This window comes from Battus philenor, unplaced genomic scaffold (genome assembly GCF_028537555.1).
Source record: "Battus philenor isolate CCGP_79_NKW_IND1 unplaced genomic scaffold, ilBatPhil1.0.hap1 SCAF_22, whole genome shotgun sequence".
Taxonomy (NCBI): domain Eukaryota; kingdom Metazoa; phylum Arthropoda; class Insecta; order Lepidoptera; family Papilionidae; genus Battus; species Battus philenor.
This window is the reverse complement of record NW_027181685.1, coordinates 12,396,555-12,414,495: the sequence shown is the minus strand read 5'-3', so window position 1 is coordinate 12,414,495 and position 17,941 is coordinate 12,396,555. Positions and strand designations below refer to the sequence as shown.

At 33.6% G+C, this 17,941-nt stretch overlaps 2 protein-coding genes across 4 annotated transcripts in view; one reads left to right on the top strand and one right to left on the bottom strand.

Annotated features, from left to right (window-relative positions):
- rg (rugose) overlaps positions 1 to 17,941 on the top strand; it is a 728,321-nt gene that overhangs the window by 654,867 nt on the left and 55,513 nt on the right. The window lies entirely within an intron of this gene.
- LOC137923736 (facilitated trehalose transporter Tret1-2 homolog) overlaps positions 1 to 17,941 on the bottom strand; it is an 81,145-nt gene that overhangs the window by 37,890 nt on the left and 25,314 nt on the right. The window contains exon 1 of one of the 3 annotated variants that reach the window (XM_068766995.1): positions 3,813 to 4,110. The exons of 1 other annotated variant lie outside the window; for it this stretch is intronic. The gene's annotated coding sequence lies outside the window, so the exon portion shown is untranslated. Of the gene's footprint in view, positions 1 to 3,812; positions 4,111 to 17,941 lie in introns of those variants that run through there. One more of the 3 variants, XM_068766996.1, reaches the window with a different exon arrangement.

Here is a 17,941-nt window from a genome sequence, read left to right as displayed (position 1 = left end):
CGCATTTTTATTGCGTCTGCGTTTCCCTATAACTAAAGTCGTGACAATATTTTTCCGAGAGGCAGAGCATCGATATGTGAATATCAAAAATGCTAGTTTTTAATGTACATAAGTCCGTGTAAAAATTACATTTACATTGTTATGGCGTTACAGTTTTGCCAACTTAGAGCTAAGCAGGCGTAGAGCACGCTTGTTAAGTTGTATCGAATGTAATCACCGTGCAATAATGATGCGATAGCGGGCGCTAGGGATGTGATTGATTTATTTTTATATCGATACTACAGGGTGTTCAGTGTTCAATTTTAGATGTTAATGCTTTAAAGGAGTCAATGTATTCCTCGTCATCTTGACTATGTCGTCAGCCCACCAAGTTCCCACGCAAGGATAATGTGCCCGCACCACTGAAATTTTGAAACTAAAAAATCTGAGAAGATTTTGAAGATTTTGAAACTAAAAATCAATGGTTTCAGAAATAATAACGTAGTAGTAGTATTGTAAAAAACATGTTTTCAAAATTCAATATCTACATAATAAAATTAATTATGGTTTACTATTACTGCCACAAATTATTGGCCTATAGAATTCAGTTTCAAATTTAAAATATCTTTATTCGAATAGGCATTTACATGCGCTTTTGAATCGTCCATTATTTTCACATTATAAGCAATAAGCTACCCCTAGCGTGGAACGCTAATCTGTTAACTAGAGCCGACCAGAAACATTTGCTCTTTAAAATGAAATTCAACTATTTTTCATTTGTATGGATCATCAAAATAAGTTTCACACATTTCGATCAATTATTGCTATAATAATATTTATTTCATAACATATTTTAATTAATTTTAGATATAAAACTAAGAAAATGAAGATCTGAGATATGTTGTGGAACTTTACAGTGATAACTTTATACCGGTGATTGGAATATGTGTAAAATTTGAATCTGTTAAGATATTCATTCATTCATTTAAAACTTTTACATCTGTAACAAATCATTCTGTATAAATAAATATTAACAAGAGATGTTACGTATGTTTGTCCTCGTAAACATTGCATCCGATGAATCTTTAACAAATCTTTTGTTCACCGATCGATATCGCATATTAAAGTAAATATAAGGAAAAGGTACGACATAAAACTATATTATAACAAAGTTATTCATGCGTAGGCAAAGCTGATGTTTTGTATTTGATCATTTATAAACAAATGCGATCAATACATTATGTAGGAGGTTGATAATAATTGTATTGTAATTAAATATTAACCAGACTTGTTTAACGGAATAAAACGCGCTGCAAAATATAAACCAGGGCTTGCACAATGACCGGCGACTTATTTGTGACTCACTTTGAGTCTAGAAAAAAAAAGTTTTGCTTTAAAATGAAATATAAACTCTGTGTTCTGTGTTGTCATTTAAAACTCACGGGCATTAGGAGGGCAGGTAATTTTTCCTAGGCTGGTAGTACTATCTATAACATTTGCCAAAAGTTGAAATATCATTTGACACAGCCAAAACCGTTCTGAAGGATATTCAAAGGCATTTCGAAAATGAACTTAACACGCGTTTAACATAAAATATCATGTATGTTTGATAGGGGAGCGTAAGAGGCCAAAGTGGAGCATAAGACAAAAAAGGCTATGAAAATTAAATAAAAATGTTAATGTATTTTAGAAAAAATATTAACTATCATTTTAATTAACCATTATTGCATAGACGTTTTAAATTCAATTAAGATATTATTTGACAGTTAGAATAATTAAGTATATATTAGTTAATTAACAGTTATTTATATTATCTCTTTACGAAACACTTACTTTGTGAAGAGATGACTAGTGTAAGGGAAAAACAATTTAAGCGATAAGAAGTATACTAGTTCGACTCAGGCTACATCCAGACAACCTTAATTAGGCATAATAAAGAATGAAAAAGAATGAGAGAGGAGTTAGTGGTAGTCGTGCAACAAAGTGCACCGCCCGCAAGCCCTCTGATAAATGCGTATGCGGCAAACAATGCGAATTACACAACTGCCACCGTCATATATCTCAACACGTGTTTCACCCCTCCACGGGGCATCTTCAGGAGTTATGTTACACCGATTAGTGCCAAACACAGAGTCCACAGTTTCTTACTTAGGATGGACGCCTGATTTCATTAAATATGACAAATTCCGTTTGCAGCAAATATTTTTTTATTCATAGTCTTCATACACTACCCTAAAGATTTTTACAACCACATTTACATTTTTTTTCTTTCTCAATGTCCTACTTACTATATCAAATTAATTAAATCTAGGTCTTAATTTTAAGGTTATAATTGTGCATGCATGCCATGTATTAGTCGAACAAATGATGTATAGCTTGTTTGTTTTTTTTTGTTAAGCAGGGTGTAAGAGGTACTCAGTCTGAAACATCCTTAAAGGTTGCGAAGCTCAAAAGTTCCATAGTGAATGTTATACCGCCACGTACTACAAGCCAGTTACCAAGCGTAAATTATAATTACGATTTCATTGAACAATTAAAATGTAATAAAAACATTTTTAATTAGAATCAATTTAATATCAATTAGATATTCTGCTGAATTGACAGCTTATTGCTTTGATATTTTACCTGTAAGAAGGACATTAAGAAGGCTGATAATATTTTACTTAAGTTCGTAAAACTGTCTATAACATTTGCCAAGCATTTGTCATAAGCTTTCTCCAAAAATATTTATGGTTCAGATGTACCATAATCGGTACGCTTGGCAGGCGTGTTGACAATCGCAGTATGGTATTATGGTACGCAGAGGATGCTACAGTCCATCATCTGGATTCTTGTTTATGAACAATTGCAATCCTATATAATAATTGCACAAAATGTGAATTATATAAGGTTGTTGTTGAGCATCGAACCCGCGACATGCGATCACAAATCTCTGTGATACCAGTGCTCAAATGTCACATATGTAATAATTAAAAAAAAGTATTTGATTCAATATATTCTTTCATGTACAACACAGATCTAAATTCACCCACAGATCTATAACAGAAGGAGCATAAATATTGTGAATGCTAGCGCATCTAAATTTTATTGTTTTAGCGCATAATTGTACCAATCAAATCCTTTTACTTCTAATGTAATTTTATATATAATATATATATTTATTTTTTATATGAATGTATAAAAAAATATATACACACATACTAAGTTGTAACCAAAGACCACGCGACCAATAAATCACGTGTTGATTTTATATCACTGCTTTAAACATTGCCGGCGAAAAGTTGAACAGTTTTGAACGGATGTTTCATAATAAGATCGTGGGCGTTGTTATGAAAACAATTGAACGAAACCTTTATTGTGTATATACTGTTATAAATACCGGAATATTTGCTAAACGTATCCGTTATTTTATCAATGTCTAAAAGAAATTCATTTGCATTTCCCAATAATTCGAATTTTAAATTTAGTTTGCTTTTTATTCTTTATCATTTTTATAGTAATGTAATTCTTAATAATTTTTAATCTGTAGCAATATGTAAAAATGAATATTTATATTCATTTTAAAAGTTCGAATTAATGTTATTTCGTGTGTTTATCTGTATTTAATATTTCTAAATCAACTCTAAAGTACATACACGTACAACATATTTATCGATTTATGTTTTATTATCGTTTCCATGTAGAAAGTATTATAATCCATCGCGAGGTGTATTTTTTAATATTCTTTATATAATCTTAAATATTGTGTACTCTCCAAAACACGTAAATCTATAATTTATTGTCTATATTAAATTTACACAGAATATAATAAATAGATTATTTATTATACTTACTCGTTGATACTGTTTTCCCGCTCCTTCAATTCGAATTTTTTTTCTTTACCTTTTATTTATTATTAACACATTTAAATATTTATAAAATTTAGAACATCACACAACAAAAAAACAAAGCGTCACTGAAGCTTTATTTGAATTTGGAACACGTATGCGCGGGAAACGTTCGCGTTTGTTTATAGATTCTAAAATTGTTTTTTTTTTATTTTTCTCCGATAGTACGAGGCAAATGTCACATCACAGTTGGCAGCGACGGCGGACTGTTTGAAAGAGCCTAGTGCTCTTGACCTTGCGATGTTCTGTGGCGAACTGAAGCAGATTTTCGTGCACGCCGGGCATTTTATAACGCATTATTGTTTGTCATAACTTTTACTGGATCACCGCTGGTGATGACGCGCCGTTTGCGTGCATCGGAACGCATTGTTAAGGCGTCTCATATGAACACAGTTGCATTTAAAATTAAACACAACTAAATGACTTTACGGGTTTTTCCTTTTAGTAATGTCTGAAACAAATACCTTCCAAAAAGTACATTATTTTTTTAAACGTGCTCCTATAAATATATTTAATGCATACGTTATGTTATTGTAACGAAATTTAAAAATCACCCTGCAGAGGGCGTTTATGGAAAGATATGATGATGATATAGTAATGCCTAGAGTCCCATAGCAGTCATTCATATAAAGATATGTATTTATAAATACCGAAATATATAAATGACCTATTTTTTAAAAGCGTTCAGCCTAAGAGGTCTAATGGTGGCCAGCCCGAGGGCACCCGAGTTAGCTTCAACTCGTGCTGCTACCTTAAGAATCTATTTTAACAATTTTATTCGAATCACTTCTATGTTGTATGAGTAACTTTTGATCAGAGAATAATGTGTTCGCAAATAATGATAAACCGCAATTTCCACTGTTATTGGTCAACTATATTCATCATTATCATCTTTTTAGGCTTCCCAGAGATTTCAAATAGGACCGGTTGAAAGCGGTATGCATCCAACATCTTGCGAGGACCTTGACTAGGGTGCTTCTTGTGTATGAGCATCCTGCTCTGCTCTTAAATGTCTGTGGTCTCCTCTTCAGAACCTCAAATCTCTAGAGGACGTTTATGCCTTGTGGCCTGCCATTGCCACTTGATCTTTCTAATCCGCTGGGCTATCTCGATTACTTTCTAACGTCAACATATCTCCTCATTCCTGATTCGACCCCGTGGAAAGATTTCAAGCACAGCCTCGTTAAGACATCATAAACCAATGGTTCCAGAGTGAGAAAACACGTTTTAATAATTTCACTTTTAACCGTATAAAATTAGTTAAGATAAAATTTATTTATTCAACATCGGAACTTTTAACAGAACTCTTATTGATCTTCAACTTATTTATTTTCTATCTATTTTATATTTGATTCTACTCTGCTTTACAAGGTGTTTTAGCTGTGGGGAAGAAGCAGGAAGAAACTCCACAACAACCACATATAGCCTAAATTAAATCTAAATAATCAGGTGACATCATTGCCAAGGATTCTTGTCATTTAAATAATCCTTTATTGAATAATCAGCCTTATCAGTCAATTCACTTTTAATATGCGCTTTGAATTTGTAAATTGAAGTCCAATAAAGTTGTGCGGAATTTTATTAAGTAATTTGACTCCGTTTATTACAAACGAATTAGAGACTGTAGTCGACACCTCGGTGGACAGTATTTCAAGGTGCCTTGTAAATACATTATGGACGTCCCCTATTTTTATGTAAATATTCAGTATCGATAGTTATACATATGTATTATAAACATATGTGTAACTATCGATACTGAATATTTACAAGTACATAATAATAATTAAAATAAATAATATGATTGTGTGAAAGACATTACCCTTTTAGATAAAACCACTATATACTTCTTCGTATGTACTTCTTCTTTTCTATTCATACATTTTATATACAGGCTCACATCCTTCACGAAATCTTACATTCTTCACGTTGTGATCTTTCACACGTCGCTTTTCTTTCCTAGTCTACATTCCTTATTACATTGGTTCTTATTTACCAGCACATATGTAGTTGTTTTCTTTATTTACAAGTTTTCTTTATACTTTTTATTTATTTATTTATTCAATGACACAAAGTGGTCTGTTTATTGGTGTTCTATAGACTGCATTTTGGAGAGTGTGCGTCGGAATTACACCAAATAATTTCCCCATCTCCTTTCTTCCATCGCACAATAAGACGCACAGATTCATGACATCCGTACACGATTGAAATGATTTCAACCCACACTAAGTGATTTTGATACTAGTTTCCTAGTGCGAACAGCTAAGGCACGGAACAACCTACCAACGTCGTTGTTTTCAGCGAACTGTAAGTTGGAAACAAAATATATCAAGATTCAATAAAAAACAATCGGAAATGTATAATTAAAAAAAAACTAACTAAAATGAATATGAAAATAAATAAATATTCGGTCTGAATAGAAGTTATAAATTTTGACCAATTTTTCTCTAACGTCTCTGCCATTAGGATTAAAGGCAAAAAAACTGTAACATGGGATTCTTCAAGTCAAGAGTAAATAGGTTTATCCTAAGCAAGCATCATAGATCTCGTCATCGCTTAACATCAGGCTAAAGCGGAGGTCCAATGCTTCGCCTAAAGGTGATTAAAACGAGCTTAATTATTTCGTGTACATTTGTATCGGAAATATGCTGATTGAGAAGTTTAGCCGAAATATTTTGCTATACAAAATACGTTGTCAATTTAAAATAATTCCTTTTCCACCGTATCTCGATGTTCAATAAAGAGTAAAAGAAAAAAAAAACAATTGCTACTTTTCTATGAGCACGTTTTCTCACGTGGTCGAAACATTACAAACAATTATATGTATGAAGGCAGTAGATATAAGATGATGCTCGCGTACTGTGAAATTACAGGCACGTGTTTGGACCACGGCGCAGTAATCAAATAGCTTGGACTACGTTTCGCTGGTACAATAATATGCTTGTCATTCATAGGTTATATTACAAGACCGTTGCTTTAAGTAAATCTTCTAGAGCTAGATCTATAAACTCAGTGTACAATCAAATTACTTATAGCACTGTAATTGGATATTTTATTTTTTTTATAATTTCGTGGCGATGCTGCTATGAATTCTTGCCATGCTATGTTTTGTCTTACTGCACGATATGCATCTTTTTCGTATCGTATTGAACTACTATAACGAAACGTAACAAATCCTTTCTTCCATATCTGATGGATTCAGGCGTTATTTTGCCAAAGTCGATCCTAAGTAAGAAAAGGACTAATATATAGCTACTTCCGCCAATGTAGTAGTAGTTGTGCAATAAAACCGCCTGCAAAGTGCTACTCTGTGTTTGGCACTAATCGGTGTAACATTACTCCTGAGGATGCCCCGTGGAGGGGTGAAACACGTGTTGATTGATTTAACGGCTGTAGTTGTGTAATTCGCATTGTTTGCCACATGCGCATATCAGCGGGCTGGCGGGCTGACTTTATTGCACAAGTACTATTGCATTGGCGGAAGTAGCTATATATTGGTCCTTTTCTTACTTAAATCTCTCTCTCTTCCATCGGATTTCACGAGACTTCTTTTATTGTACGAACAGCCAAGGTATCAAACAACCTACTAGAGTTGTTTATAGCTATCTATAACATAGGAGTGTTCAAGTCAGGAGTAAATAGGTTTCTTCTATCAAACTTGTGGCATTGTAGACCTTGTGATCGCTTAAAATCAGGCAAGACAGATGTCAAAAACTTTGCATTTAATCGTTAAAAAAATAAAGTCACACGTATCAAAGCGCAAGAAGCGAGTCGGGGGCGACTAGTATACAAATAGTAAATTTACTCCAAAAGTGTGTCATATTTATTCTTAATGGCTGCCTTTTTTGGCGACCTTCGTTCCACCTATGTTAACAGAGAAGAAATAAAATCCTTTTGTAAACAATTAATATTTTCATCATACTTTTTATTTACATTTTCTTCACTTTTCCTTTTCCTCTTTATACTTTACAATATCTTACTTTCTCTTTCTTTCATTCACAGTTCATACACACGTCGCCTCTCTTTCTTCGCCATATTGTTTGATGTCACAGTTGGTTACAATTTGCTCCTATACTTATTCTGTTTTTTTTTTTACATTTCTCAGCGGTTCCCTTTACCAAACTCAATCACCTCCTTTACAATTCTGTGACAATGTCTTAAGAAAAATATGACGGCGTTCTCTGTTTTCTACCAGGACAGCGACGGTGACACTTTTCACCATGTCTCCAGTTCCATTTCGCACTTGAATAGCAGTGTCATGTTCATCGTTTGTAATAACGACCGAAATGACTTGCTGACATGTTAATATGCGTTTGTTGCACTGCAAGTGATAGGTCTCCCCCCAAGGCCTATCTACCCTATTTCTTTACATACGAATAATAAAATACCATAAATAAAAATTCACATTTTGTATTCGTGTAGCACTGTATACAATAAACATTAGTTTAAAAATAAGATATCGGTCGAGCGTCATAGAAATCGATAAATAATGTATCGAACTAAACAGATATTCATCATTACGCAGATAAATACATTTAGATACGAAACAAAACATCTGCAAAACACTTTAAATACGTCGATTACAAATAAATCACATCTAAAATTACAAGTATAATATATATAAACATAATTTGCAATGTGTAACATACAACATGATCTATTTTTTCTTTCAAGGAAAAAAATAAATATAATAAAAAGATTTACGGTCGTTTGTCGAAACGAAACTAACAAATTTAAATAATAATTTGGAAAGACATGAATTATACTATTAAACCTTATACGAACTTTGAATATAATAAACGTCAATAATTTCCAAAAATGAAATTTAAAATTATAATACAAAGTCGGATTTCCGTTTCATGATCAGAGTAAGTAACCAACCGCCCAATAAGGTAAAATATACAGGATGTTTAGTTTGGTGTAGGCTTATAAAAGGTGAATGTAAAGCTTGTCGTTTCAACTCACTGCAAAGGTTAGGCCTCCCCGAAGATATCTATAGGGGTTAGCGATCACAGTATGATATTATGGTATGCAAAGTATGTTGCAACTCATCCTCTGAAATTTTTTAGAGCAGTGACAATCGTTTATAATTAATGCACAAAGTGTGAATTATATAAGATTGTACCATGGGAATCGAACTTGCGACCTTGAATCACAAATCTCAGTCCCCCAACCACTGCTCAATGTATAGCGCATTTGTTTTCAATGAATGTATAACTCGTCGTTTCATCCTATATACATCCACTGCAAGGCCCTCCACCAAAGATATCTATGGGACGATGTACCTTAATCATCACACTTAGCATGTGGGTTTTTTCATAGCTCTGTGGTATTATGGTACACAGACGTAATATCGCCTGGCTGATATCAGTACTACCACTTCGGAGAGCGTTTGGGCTGGTAGAAAGCTGAAGAAAGTCCAGAAACGCTTCTATGTAGTATAATCGGAAGAAAGAATATTTCCTTTATCTTTTCTCAAGTGACTCCGTGATAAAGGCTTCTCATTCACACTACGAGTATATAAAACACATATGAACTGCATATAAAGGAGGAATTTATAATCTATAAATATACATAAAATTGGATTGTTCGTTTTGTAATATTAAAATAACCGCTTTTTACTACATATATATGAATATATACGGTACATGTATAATTTTTTTTATTTACTGTCTGTATGTTTATTTGTTCCGGTTTATCTCTGAAATGACTGGACCTAATTTGATGGTACTTATACTGGCAGGTAGCTTATGTTTATTAGATAACTGAGTCAACATTAATTTTATAAAAATTCTTAACGAAAAAAATTAAATGAACAAATTTTTTTTAATGTCACGCGAACATCGTCGCGGATACAGGTAGTGTGAAATAAACTATCAAGTTTACTGCAATATATGTATGATCGTAAACGAAGTCACTATAATTCATAGTTAATTATGCCATTATTCTTTGACCTTTGCGAATGATAACAAGGTCGCAAAAATAGCGCTGGTGCATTGAGAAAATTATCGCTTTCATCACTGAGTGCTAGATTTTAAAAATAGAATTTTTTATAGTATCACTATTTTAAGGCCTCTCGTTTCACTATCGTGCGTGGGAGATCTTTTTGCTCGTTAATAATTTTTCCGATCACCGACGTGGCTCGAAGAACTGCTCTTCTGAATGACAGTGGGAGGGGTACATCGCTCTTGCAGCAAATGACTATTGGGGCCAAAAGGTTCTCGAGTGACGACTAGAAGCCAGTAGACTCCACTAGGTAGACCGACGATATAATTAAGGTAGAGGAAAGTCGCTGAACGCAGGCGGTGTAGGGCCGGTCACCATGGCGATATTTGGGCATATACCTTTCAATGAGCGTCCACCGGCTGAAAAAATTTTAGGAAGAAGAAGAATATTTACACTTCCTTAATTTTCAATCACTTCATTTCATCTTGCATTACTTAATTTATCATACCGCACATTATCTAAAATTATTTTTTGTACTTATTCTTTCATATATAACATCTCAACTTTTAATTTCCCAAGTATAATACGCATTCTGTTACCACTCATGGTTTAGAAACACGGTCTTTCAAACTAAAGAATCTCACACTCGTTGTACGAAATCGAATTAGGAATGAAAGTAACCGGCAAAACCCAGCGGATTGGCTGTGTGATACTGAGCAGGCCCAGGCTTATGTCCACTGAGGCCTTGACGTTGTCAGTGAAGATAGACTGGCAAGGGCGACCCAGGACTTTGTTAAGTTGATCGGAAAATGTTGGATGTAAGCTAATTTTAACGGGTTTTATTGTAAGTCTATTGGGAAGGCCTATGTCCAGCAGAGGGGATCCTGGATTTGAAAGTATCATCATCATATCAGCTGGTAGATGCTCACTGCAAGGCTTAAGCCTCACACAAAGATCGCTATTCCAAGTCGGGTTACGATGAACGCAACGGTCGGCTGTAATGATGATGACATAGATATAATTATAATAAAACGCCGGTTGTGATTTTCGAACAGAACTAACTTTTATTATATGTTCAGAAACATACCTACATTTAACTTTATAACAATGACGGTAGGAACACTACACAATCTATGTTCCAATAGATGGCGGTATATGTATATTAATTAATGATTATTTGTATATAATTTCAACAATAATGATAAAAGAAAATAAAAATTATAATACGGATATGTTAAAAAAGTACATATAAACATTATAACATAAAATAAAAATTTTAAAATAGCAGTCAAGGATGTGTATAGTGAAAGAAAAGATATAAATGATGAAAAGATATAAATAAAGAAAGATATAAATGGTAATGAAAGATTGTGTCAAAACAAAGAAAACCAAGTGACAGAAATCGGGAAGTACGAAAGAAGAGCGAGGAAATAAAATTAGAAAGCGATTTGATTTGAAAAATTTTCCCTGCGTACCCAAGACAAGTGTATGTACAAGAGATCCAAAATAACTGGGCGAAATAAAAAAATGATGATGTTTATACCAGAAGTTGTACATGAAGTGTGTATCCTACACATTGGTATGTTTCCTTGAAATTTCCAGAGTTTATATCAGTATTAAGAACCATGACGTAACGTTGCCGGTCGGGTCTTAAAAATTACGTAAGTAAATTACTTCCTAATAAACATGTAAGGATATAATCGATTGTGGACCTTTGTCCGACCCGGTAGAGATGCGCGGTGCTCAAGAATTAAGACGGATTCGGACTGCAATTAAAAAAAACATCCAGTCGTCTTTCTTGCCATAGACCACTTGAACTTTTACTATAGTCATATTAAAAAAAATATTTCGTTTAACAGAGATCTAAATACGAATTTCAAAGAAAAAAAGCCTAAGAATAATGTTACTTATAAAACATACATTTTTGCAACGACCTTATTGTCTCTCTTGCAAGATTCCATCTGATCTATTCTACAAATCAATCTCTTCGTAAGAAGCCAGAGCTTTTTTGGTTAGATGCAATGTGATCTCGAATCAAGAAGTTATGTGATCTCTTCTTTCCAGAAATCTGTCTGGTCTTCCTTTCAAGAGGCGTTCTGGTTGTTATTGTAAGCCGTCGTCTTGTATTTTTCAAGAAAAAGTCTGATCTCTTCTTTTTGTAATAAAAATGCTAGTTTTAATTACATGAATTGGTCTTTTAGTCGTATTTTCGGGGAATGGAACCTTAGTCTTTTGTACAAGAGGCAGTCAGGTCTTTTTTACAAGGAGCTATCTGGTCTTTGCGCCAAATAACAAGGTGCCTTTTTTGTTTGCATTGATATATTTTGATTTTATGGCTATCGACAATAGCCAACGAATACTCTGTTATATCTCAAAAAAGCAAACGCAAACGAGGTAGTGCGTAGATTTTAATTTTTAAATTATTTTCTATCAAGATAAAACCCTTCTTGTCTCATTACTCTGTGGTACATAAAAAATTGCGTTTTTTTTTAACACTTTTTAAACAACGCAAACTTGCATAGTAAAGTGCATTAACCTATCGGAGTTCTTTATTTAAAAACACCTGTTTGAGACAATCGACCACTTATCACTAAAGAATTAAAACATTTCATTCGCTTTATTTTTATTTTAATAAAATTAATATTAAGTGTATAATTTTTGATTCATGGCCCTGAATATACAGTAATTTTACTAAATCAAATAAAATACCATAAAGAAAAACGCGTCGTTGGAGATGTAATTTCATTACATTTATTCACCGTATCGGTGCGGGGTCTATCACGTTGTAGGGGGGCCAGGTACGGTTCTCAGGGCTGACGGCCCGCGTAGCACGTTAAGAGAGTTCTCTTTATTGGAATGGTGCTCCCTTCCACAGACCAGACTTCTCTTTCTATCTAAACAAATTCGATAGCTTAATGTAAAACGTAATTTTTGACTCATTATTGTCAATTTTTCAGGACCATGGTATTAGACATAATCATCACATGTCTTGTTATATATTAGTTTTTTATCACTGTATGTTTTAATAAATAAATAAATATGCGTGTCATACAAAAGAATTATAATGGAAAAGTTTATAACTGGTACATACAGTGACAATACTGAACATCTAACTGCTTATTATGTTATTACGTAGGCATAATACAGTATGGCGCTGTGGGAAATTCCTATACAGAAATTAATGAGACACGTCAAAGAAATTTGTACTTAAGAAAATTCACATGAAGTACAATTGTGGTAGGACAAAATCTTTATCATAATTAATAATACATTGATTGTCGTACATGTGTTCAAATTGTAAAGGATGTTTATGGTGATAATAGTGCCATTAGGCCTTCATAAGTCTTGCGCTACCCGCATTCTGCGATTTCCCAATACCTTGACTGTCTTCTATCCACCTAGTAGGATTTTTTATTTCACTGTCCTTTTCATTTTCGATCTCTACTATCATTCTTCACATAATCTATCGTTCCATTCGTTCTTTCCACAATTCATTCTATCTTTCTCTTTCGTTCTAATTTTCATTCATACACCGCCTTATTGTTTCTCTATTTTACAATTTTGTTTATTTACAGTTTTATACTTACTATATTACACTGTTTGACTTGTTTATTTTTGTAACATGTTTAACTACTACTTTACAAGAACTGAGAAACGATTTCCAACTTTTGGCATCTTCTGACATAGAGGCGATGTGTTCCTCATGTATTTTTACGCCCAACCGGCATTCGGAGTCGACCCGGAGCCCTCCGAATGCTTGACAGTGGGCTAACAGGTGAAGCACGGTCTGGTCGGTGCGGTTCACAGAAGCACGAGGGGTTCTCCTTGAGTTGAACCGGTGAAGGTACTCGGAGAACCCTCCGTACCCCGTGAAGAGCTGAACCAAAACCGCATCCACCTCGATACTGCGGAGCACGTGATATACGTCGATGCCGTCGTACCTTCCATATACCTTCTGATCCATTCGTCAAGCGTTCCTCATCTCTTGTTTTTCTTTTTGTCAATAAGTACACATTTTGACTTAATATATTATACAAGTATATACTTAATAGAAGACTCAACACGGTTTCATATGTGTAATTATTAAATAATGAAATCGTCCGATAAAAATCCACTTAACACTGACAAATACTCTTACCTCTCCTCTGGGAGAGGGGGCCTCCCTCCCATATCCTCTCTAAAGATGGCCGTAAATAATGAGATAAACATTTTTATTTTTCACCGTAAGTTTAAGCAGTGCATATTTAAACAGTATTGTTCATTAAACGAAAGCAGGTGTTTCGACTATTCTAGATGTTTGTTTTTCTTTTTATTTAATATTTTATATCTTTTTTATTATTATTTTAAATCTTTATAAAAGGCTTGATTACCAAATTTAGGGTTAGTAGCTAGATTTTTTACGTAATTAAAAAAAAATTGGGTCTTTTAAATATTGGTCTTTGATGAATACAGTCGTGTGTTCCGTACTGTGTGCTATCGTACTTACTGTATATAAGCCTCCTTCCTAGATACCCAATAGGACCGGTTGGAAGCGACTTACATCTAGCTTCTTCGTGGAAGGCATTCGGCATACTTTTTTTACTTCGACAAGTAAAAGTAAGTTGGCATGTCATTGTCACTGTACTAAGAATTAGTTACACAAAAGTTTTAATAATACTTTGATATATAGATATCTTTATTGTCCCAAAATCGTATCCAGGTCAACGAAAGGAGAGTAGAACAAGTATGTGATTCTTGAAATTATCGTTACTCTTTACATACAGGATGTTTAGTAATAAGTGTAAAAGATTCACGTGGGTGAATGTATTCGTAAGTCTCATATATTTGTAAAAAAGCTTTAAAACTTTCACACATATTTCTAATCATACTGTATAATGTGATCACAGATTTTACATTTTTACTATTGGAATACGAAAGGCCAATGACTTCTGGCAACTTTACATTGTTAATTATTTCTGTAACCATTGATCTTTGAAAAGAGTGTAATGTAACACCTATAAACGATCACCCTGTATGCATATCACCGTTAAAAAGTAGCGATCAAGTCGAACGATCTACATTATATGTACCTACCGTCGCAGCCTTTGTGTGCAAATGATCTCGCAACTGTGCACACCGAGCCGAATGAATGTTTATGTGCACTTATCACTTTGTTGGCACTGTCTCATATGTAATTGTCGCATGCAAACAATACTCCACTAATCCCAGTCGCGTTGGAAAGTTTTTGCATTGGCTTCACTTTTTACATTGCATATATCAGGTCGGTGGAAAAGTATTTTCGAAAACAGTATTCATTAACTTGTCTATATAGTTTGTATCTGGCTGTTTAAAAAGTTACATTTTCAAATTCAGAACCAGGTTTTAAAAAAAATATATTTCGAACTTTTATTTCGATACAATTTGAAATTTTATTTCAAAAATAGAACAATTGCAGTGTCGATAAATGTAATAAAATCATCACCGAAAAAATTATCGGCTGTGTTTGTTGTGAGCTCTTTTCATAGGATATGTCGTTCTTGAAAAATCAGGATCAAAAAGGTTTCCCAATTACAACAAAAAACAAAATGGAAGTTATTGTCGTTGTTTCAATTCTTAGACGTTTACTGCAAGGTATAGACCTTCCTTAAAGATGGCGATCGCAGTTCAATATTATGATACGCAGAGGCAATAGAACCCGCGACTTTCGATCATAAGTCTCTATCATCAACCACTGATCAATGTTAAACTCATTTGCTGTCAATTACAATGCTGTCAAAGATATCTATGGGGTATATACAATAATAGCCACACAGAAGAAGCTGCTGTCTATCCTCTGGGACTTGCTTGTGAACAGTGTCAATCCTATATATTAAATGCACAAATTGTAAATTACGTAAGATTGTATCCCGGGAATTCAACCCGCGACCTATAATCTCAGTATGAGTCCTCTACCGCTAAGCTACCACTGCTCGAATACTCAAAAACACATCATGTATGACAAAGTTTTTAGGTCACGCCAAATACCGGATATATAAGCTAATGTTACAAGCCTTACTAATTTTGATTAAAGGCTTTTATTATAAAAAAGTAGTGCGTTGTATTACGCATATCGTGTAAATTATACGATGTTAAATATTAAAAACAAAACATGTTTTTTTTAATTCTGATTACGTTCACACTTCAAGGTTTAACTTGTGATAAGGTAAGGAGGTAATAAAAACCTATGATAAATGTTTTTGTAAATAGAAATTCAATCAATTGACATTTCTAATGAAAATTCCTCGCTAAGTGTACATATATACTGTATTCAGTTCACAGACCTAATATAGCGCTTATTCAACCGTATTATAGTGATCAAGTGAAACAGACAGATATCTGTGAGCGCTAACAATTATAAAGATGTGTTTACACGTGGCTTTATTGTTAAAAACTACGCAAGTGACAATTATTTTTAATGTCATATGAAAATTCACCCAAGACTGCAAAAAATTTCTATAAATTTATGTTGTATATATATATATATATGTGTGTGTGTGTGTGTGTGTGTAATTACACGTTTGTTTATTTTTACATCTACCCGTCGTTTGGAGTTTATCACGACGCCGTGCATGCTCTAATAATATTATTAACGACGCAGACTGGTTATAAGTCAATTTAAGTACCTTTCACACAACGGAACAGATTAAAATTCATAAGATTAAAGTACAAAGGTTATAACAGACAATTTATAACATAGTAAAGGCATGGGATTTTAATTAAAAAAAACACTCCTCCAATATAGACAGACAATTAGTGAATAATTGGTCGAACACCATAACATAGTTTTGTGAGTAAACGCGAATTTTCACGCAGAATACGCTGGATTTTTAATCCCTGTTTAGTAATATTATTATTTGTTTTGTCATTGTTTGACTAAAAAATCATTAAATGTTCTTAGTGAGATAGTTATAAGGTAACAATTGTAACTAATTTTATATTTCTAAGTTTCTAAGTTTGTACTTTCTTACTGCCTTTTGTTACTGTTTATCGCCAATAAAGTAAATATTAATAATAATCCTAAAGTAAAAAATCCAGTGGCATGAAATCTGGATTTCTGGGAGACTGTGGAATGTCCCTCGACGCGATTTCAGTTCTATGTTAAACATTTCGTTTACAGCTATCAAAGACTCATTCGGCCATTTTGTTGGAAACAGGTCCTGATGTCGTATGTTTTAAACTTATGCAATTGTTAAGAGAAAAAGTTACTCAAAATTGCAAATCTTTCTGGCACTCCTTGTGGATTATAACTCTTATCAAAGTTGTTTTTAATCTCACTGTTAACGCTGAAATGAGACGAAATTAAAAATTCTTTTTTCAAATCTGTGAAAGCTACAGACGCGCGGTTTGACACGTTCGTGTGAAGATACCTTTAGAGTGCCATAGAAAATTATATATTGCAGGTTAAATTACGTTTGATTGATGTAATATAATTAGATTTTATAATCGACGGCCTGTCTTATGCCATATCTATTGATCATTGTGTAATGCTTTTAAATATACATAAATATATATATTTCGAGCAGTGCGGTGGATTATGGAGATCTGTTTCAAAACGACTCGTCATTTTCATGATTAAATATCTTTTATAAGGATAACAATTACCAAGTGTTATATAAAAAAAACTAAACAGCAAGAGTCTTTAAGGAGGTGATGATCACCCCGATTTTTGATCATGCATCTGACTGCTGTTGGAGACGAAACGTTCTCAAGTGGCAACCACGAACCTATAGAAGCGGCTTTAAGCCCTCCACTAAGTAAAAAAGATGAGGAAAGGAAGGCGATGAAAACAAGAAGAAATGAAAGAACAAAAAAATTGCAAGATATTGTGAAGGACAAAAGGAAAGAATAAAAGAAATTGACTAGAATGAAAGTGAGTGTAGAATAAAGATAAAACCATGAAAAAATTATTTGTAAATAAAGTCCCTGTCCCAAACAAAATAGGGGTACGAGAGGCTCCCATTAGCGGGGGCCATGAAAAAAAGCCCTCCACGACATAATTAAGTCAACTGAAAGTCGCTCGATACGGGCAGTGCCTTACAGCGGGCGTATATTGCCTGAAAATAAAAAGATCCTTTTGATGGGCTCCTTTATAGCTTTTACACCTATAACCAATC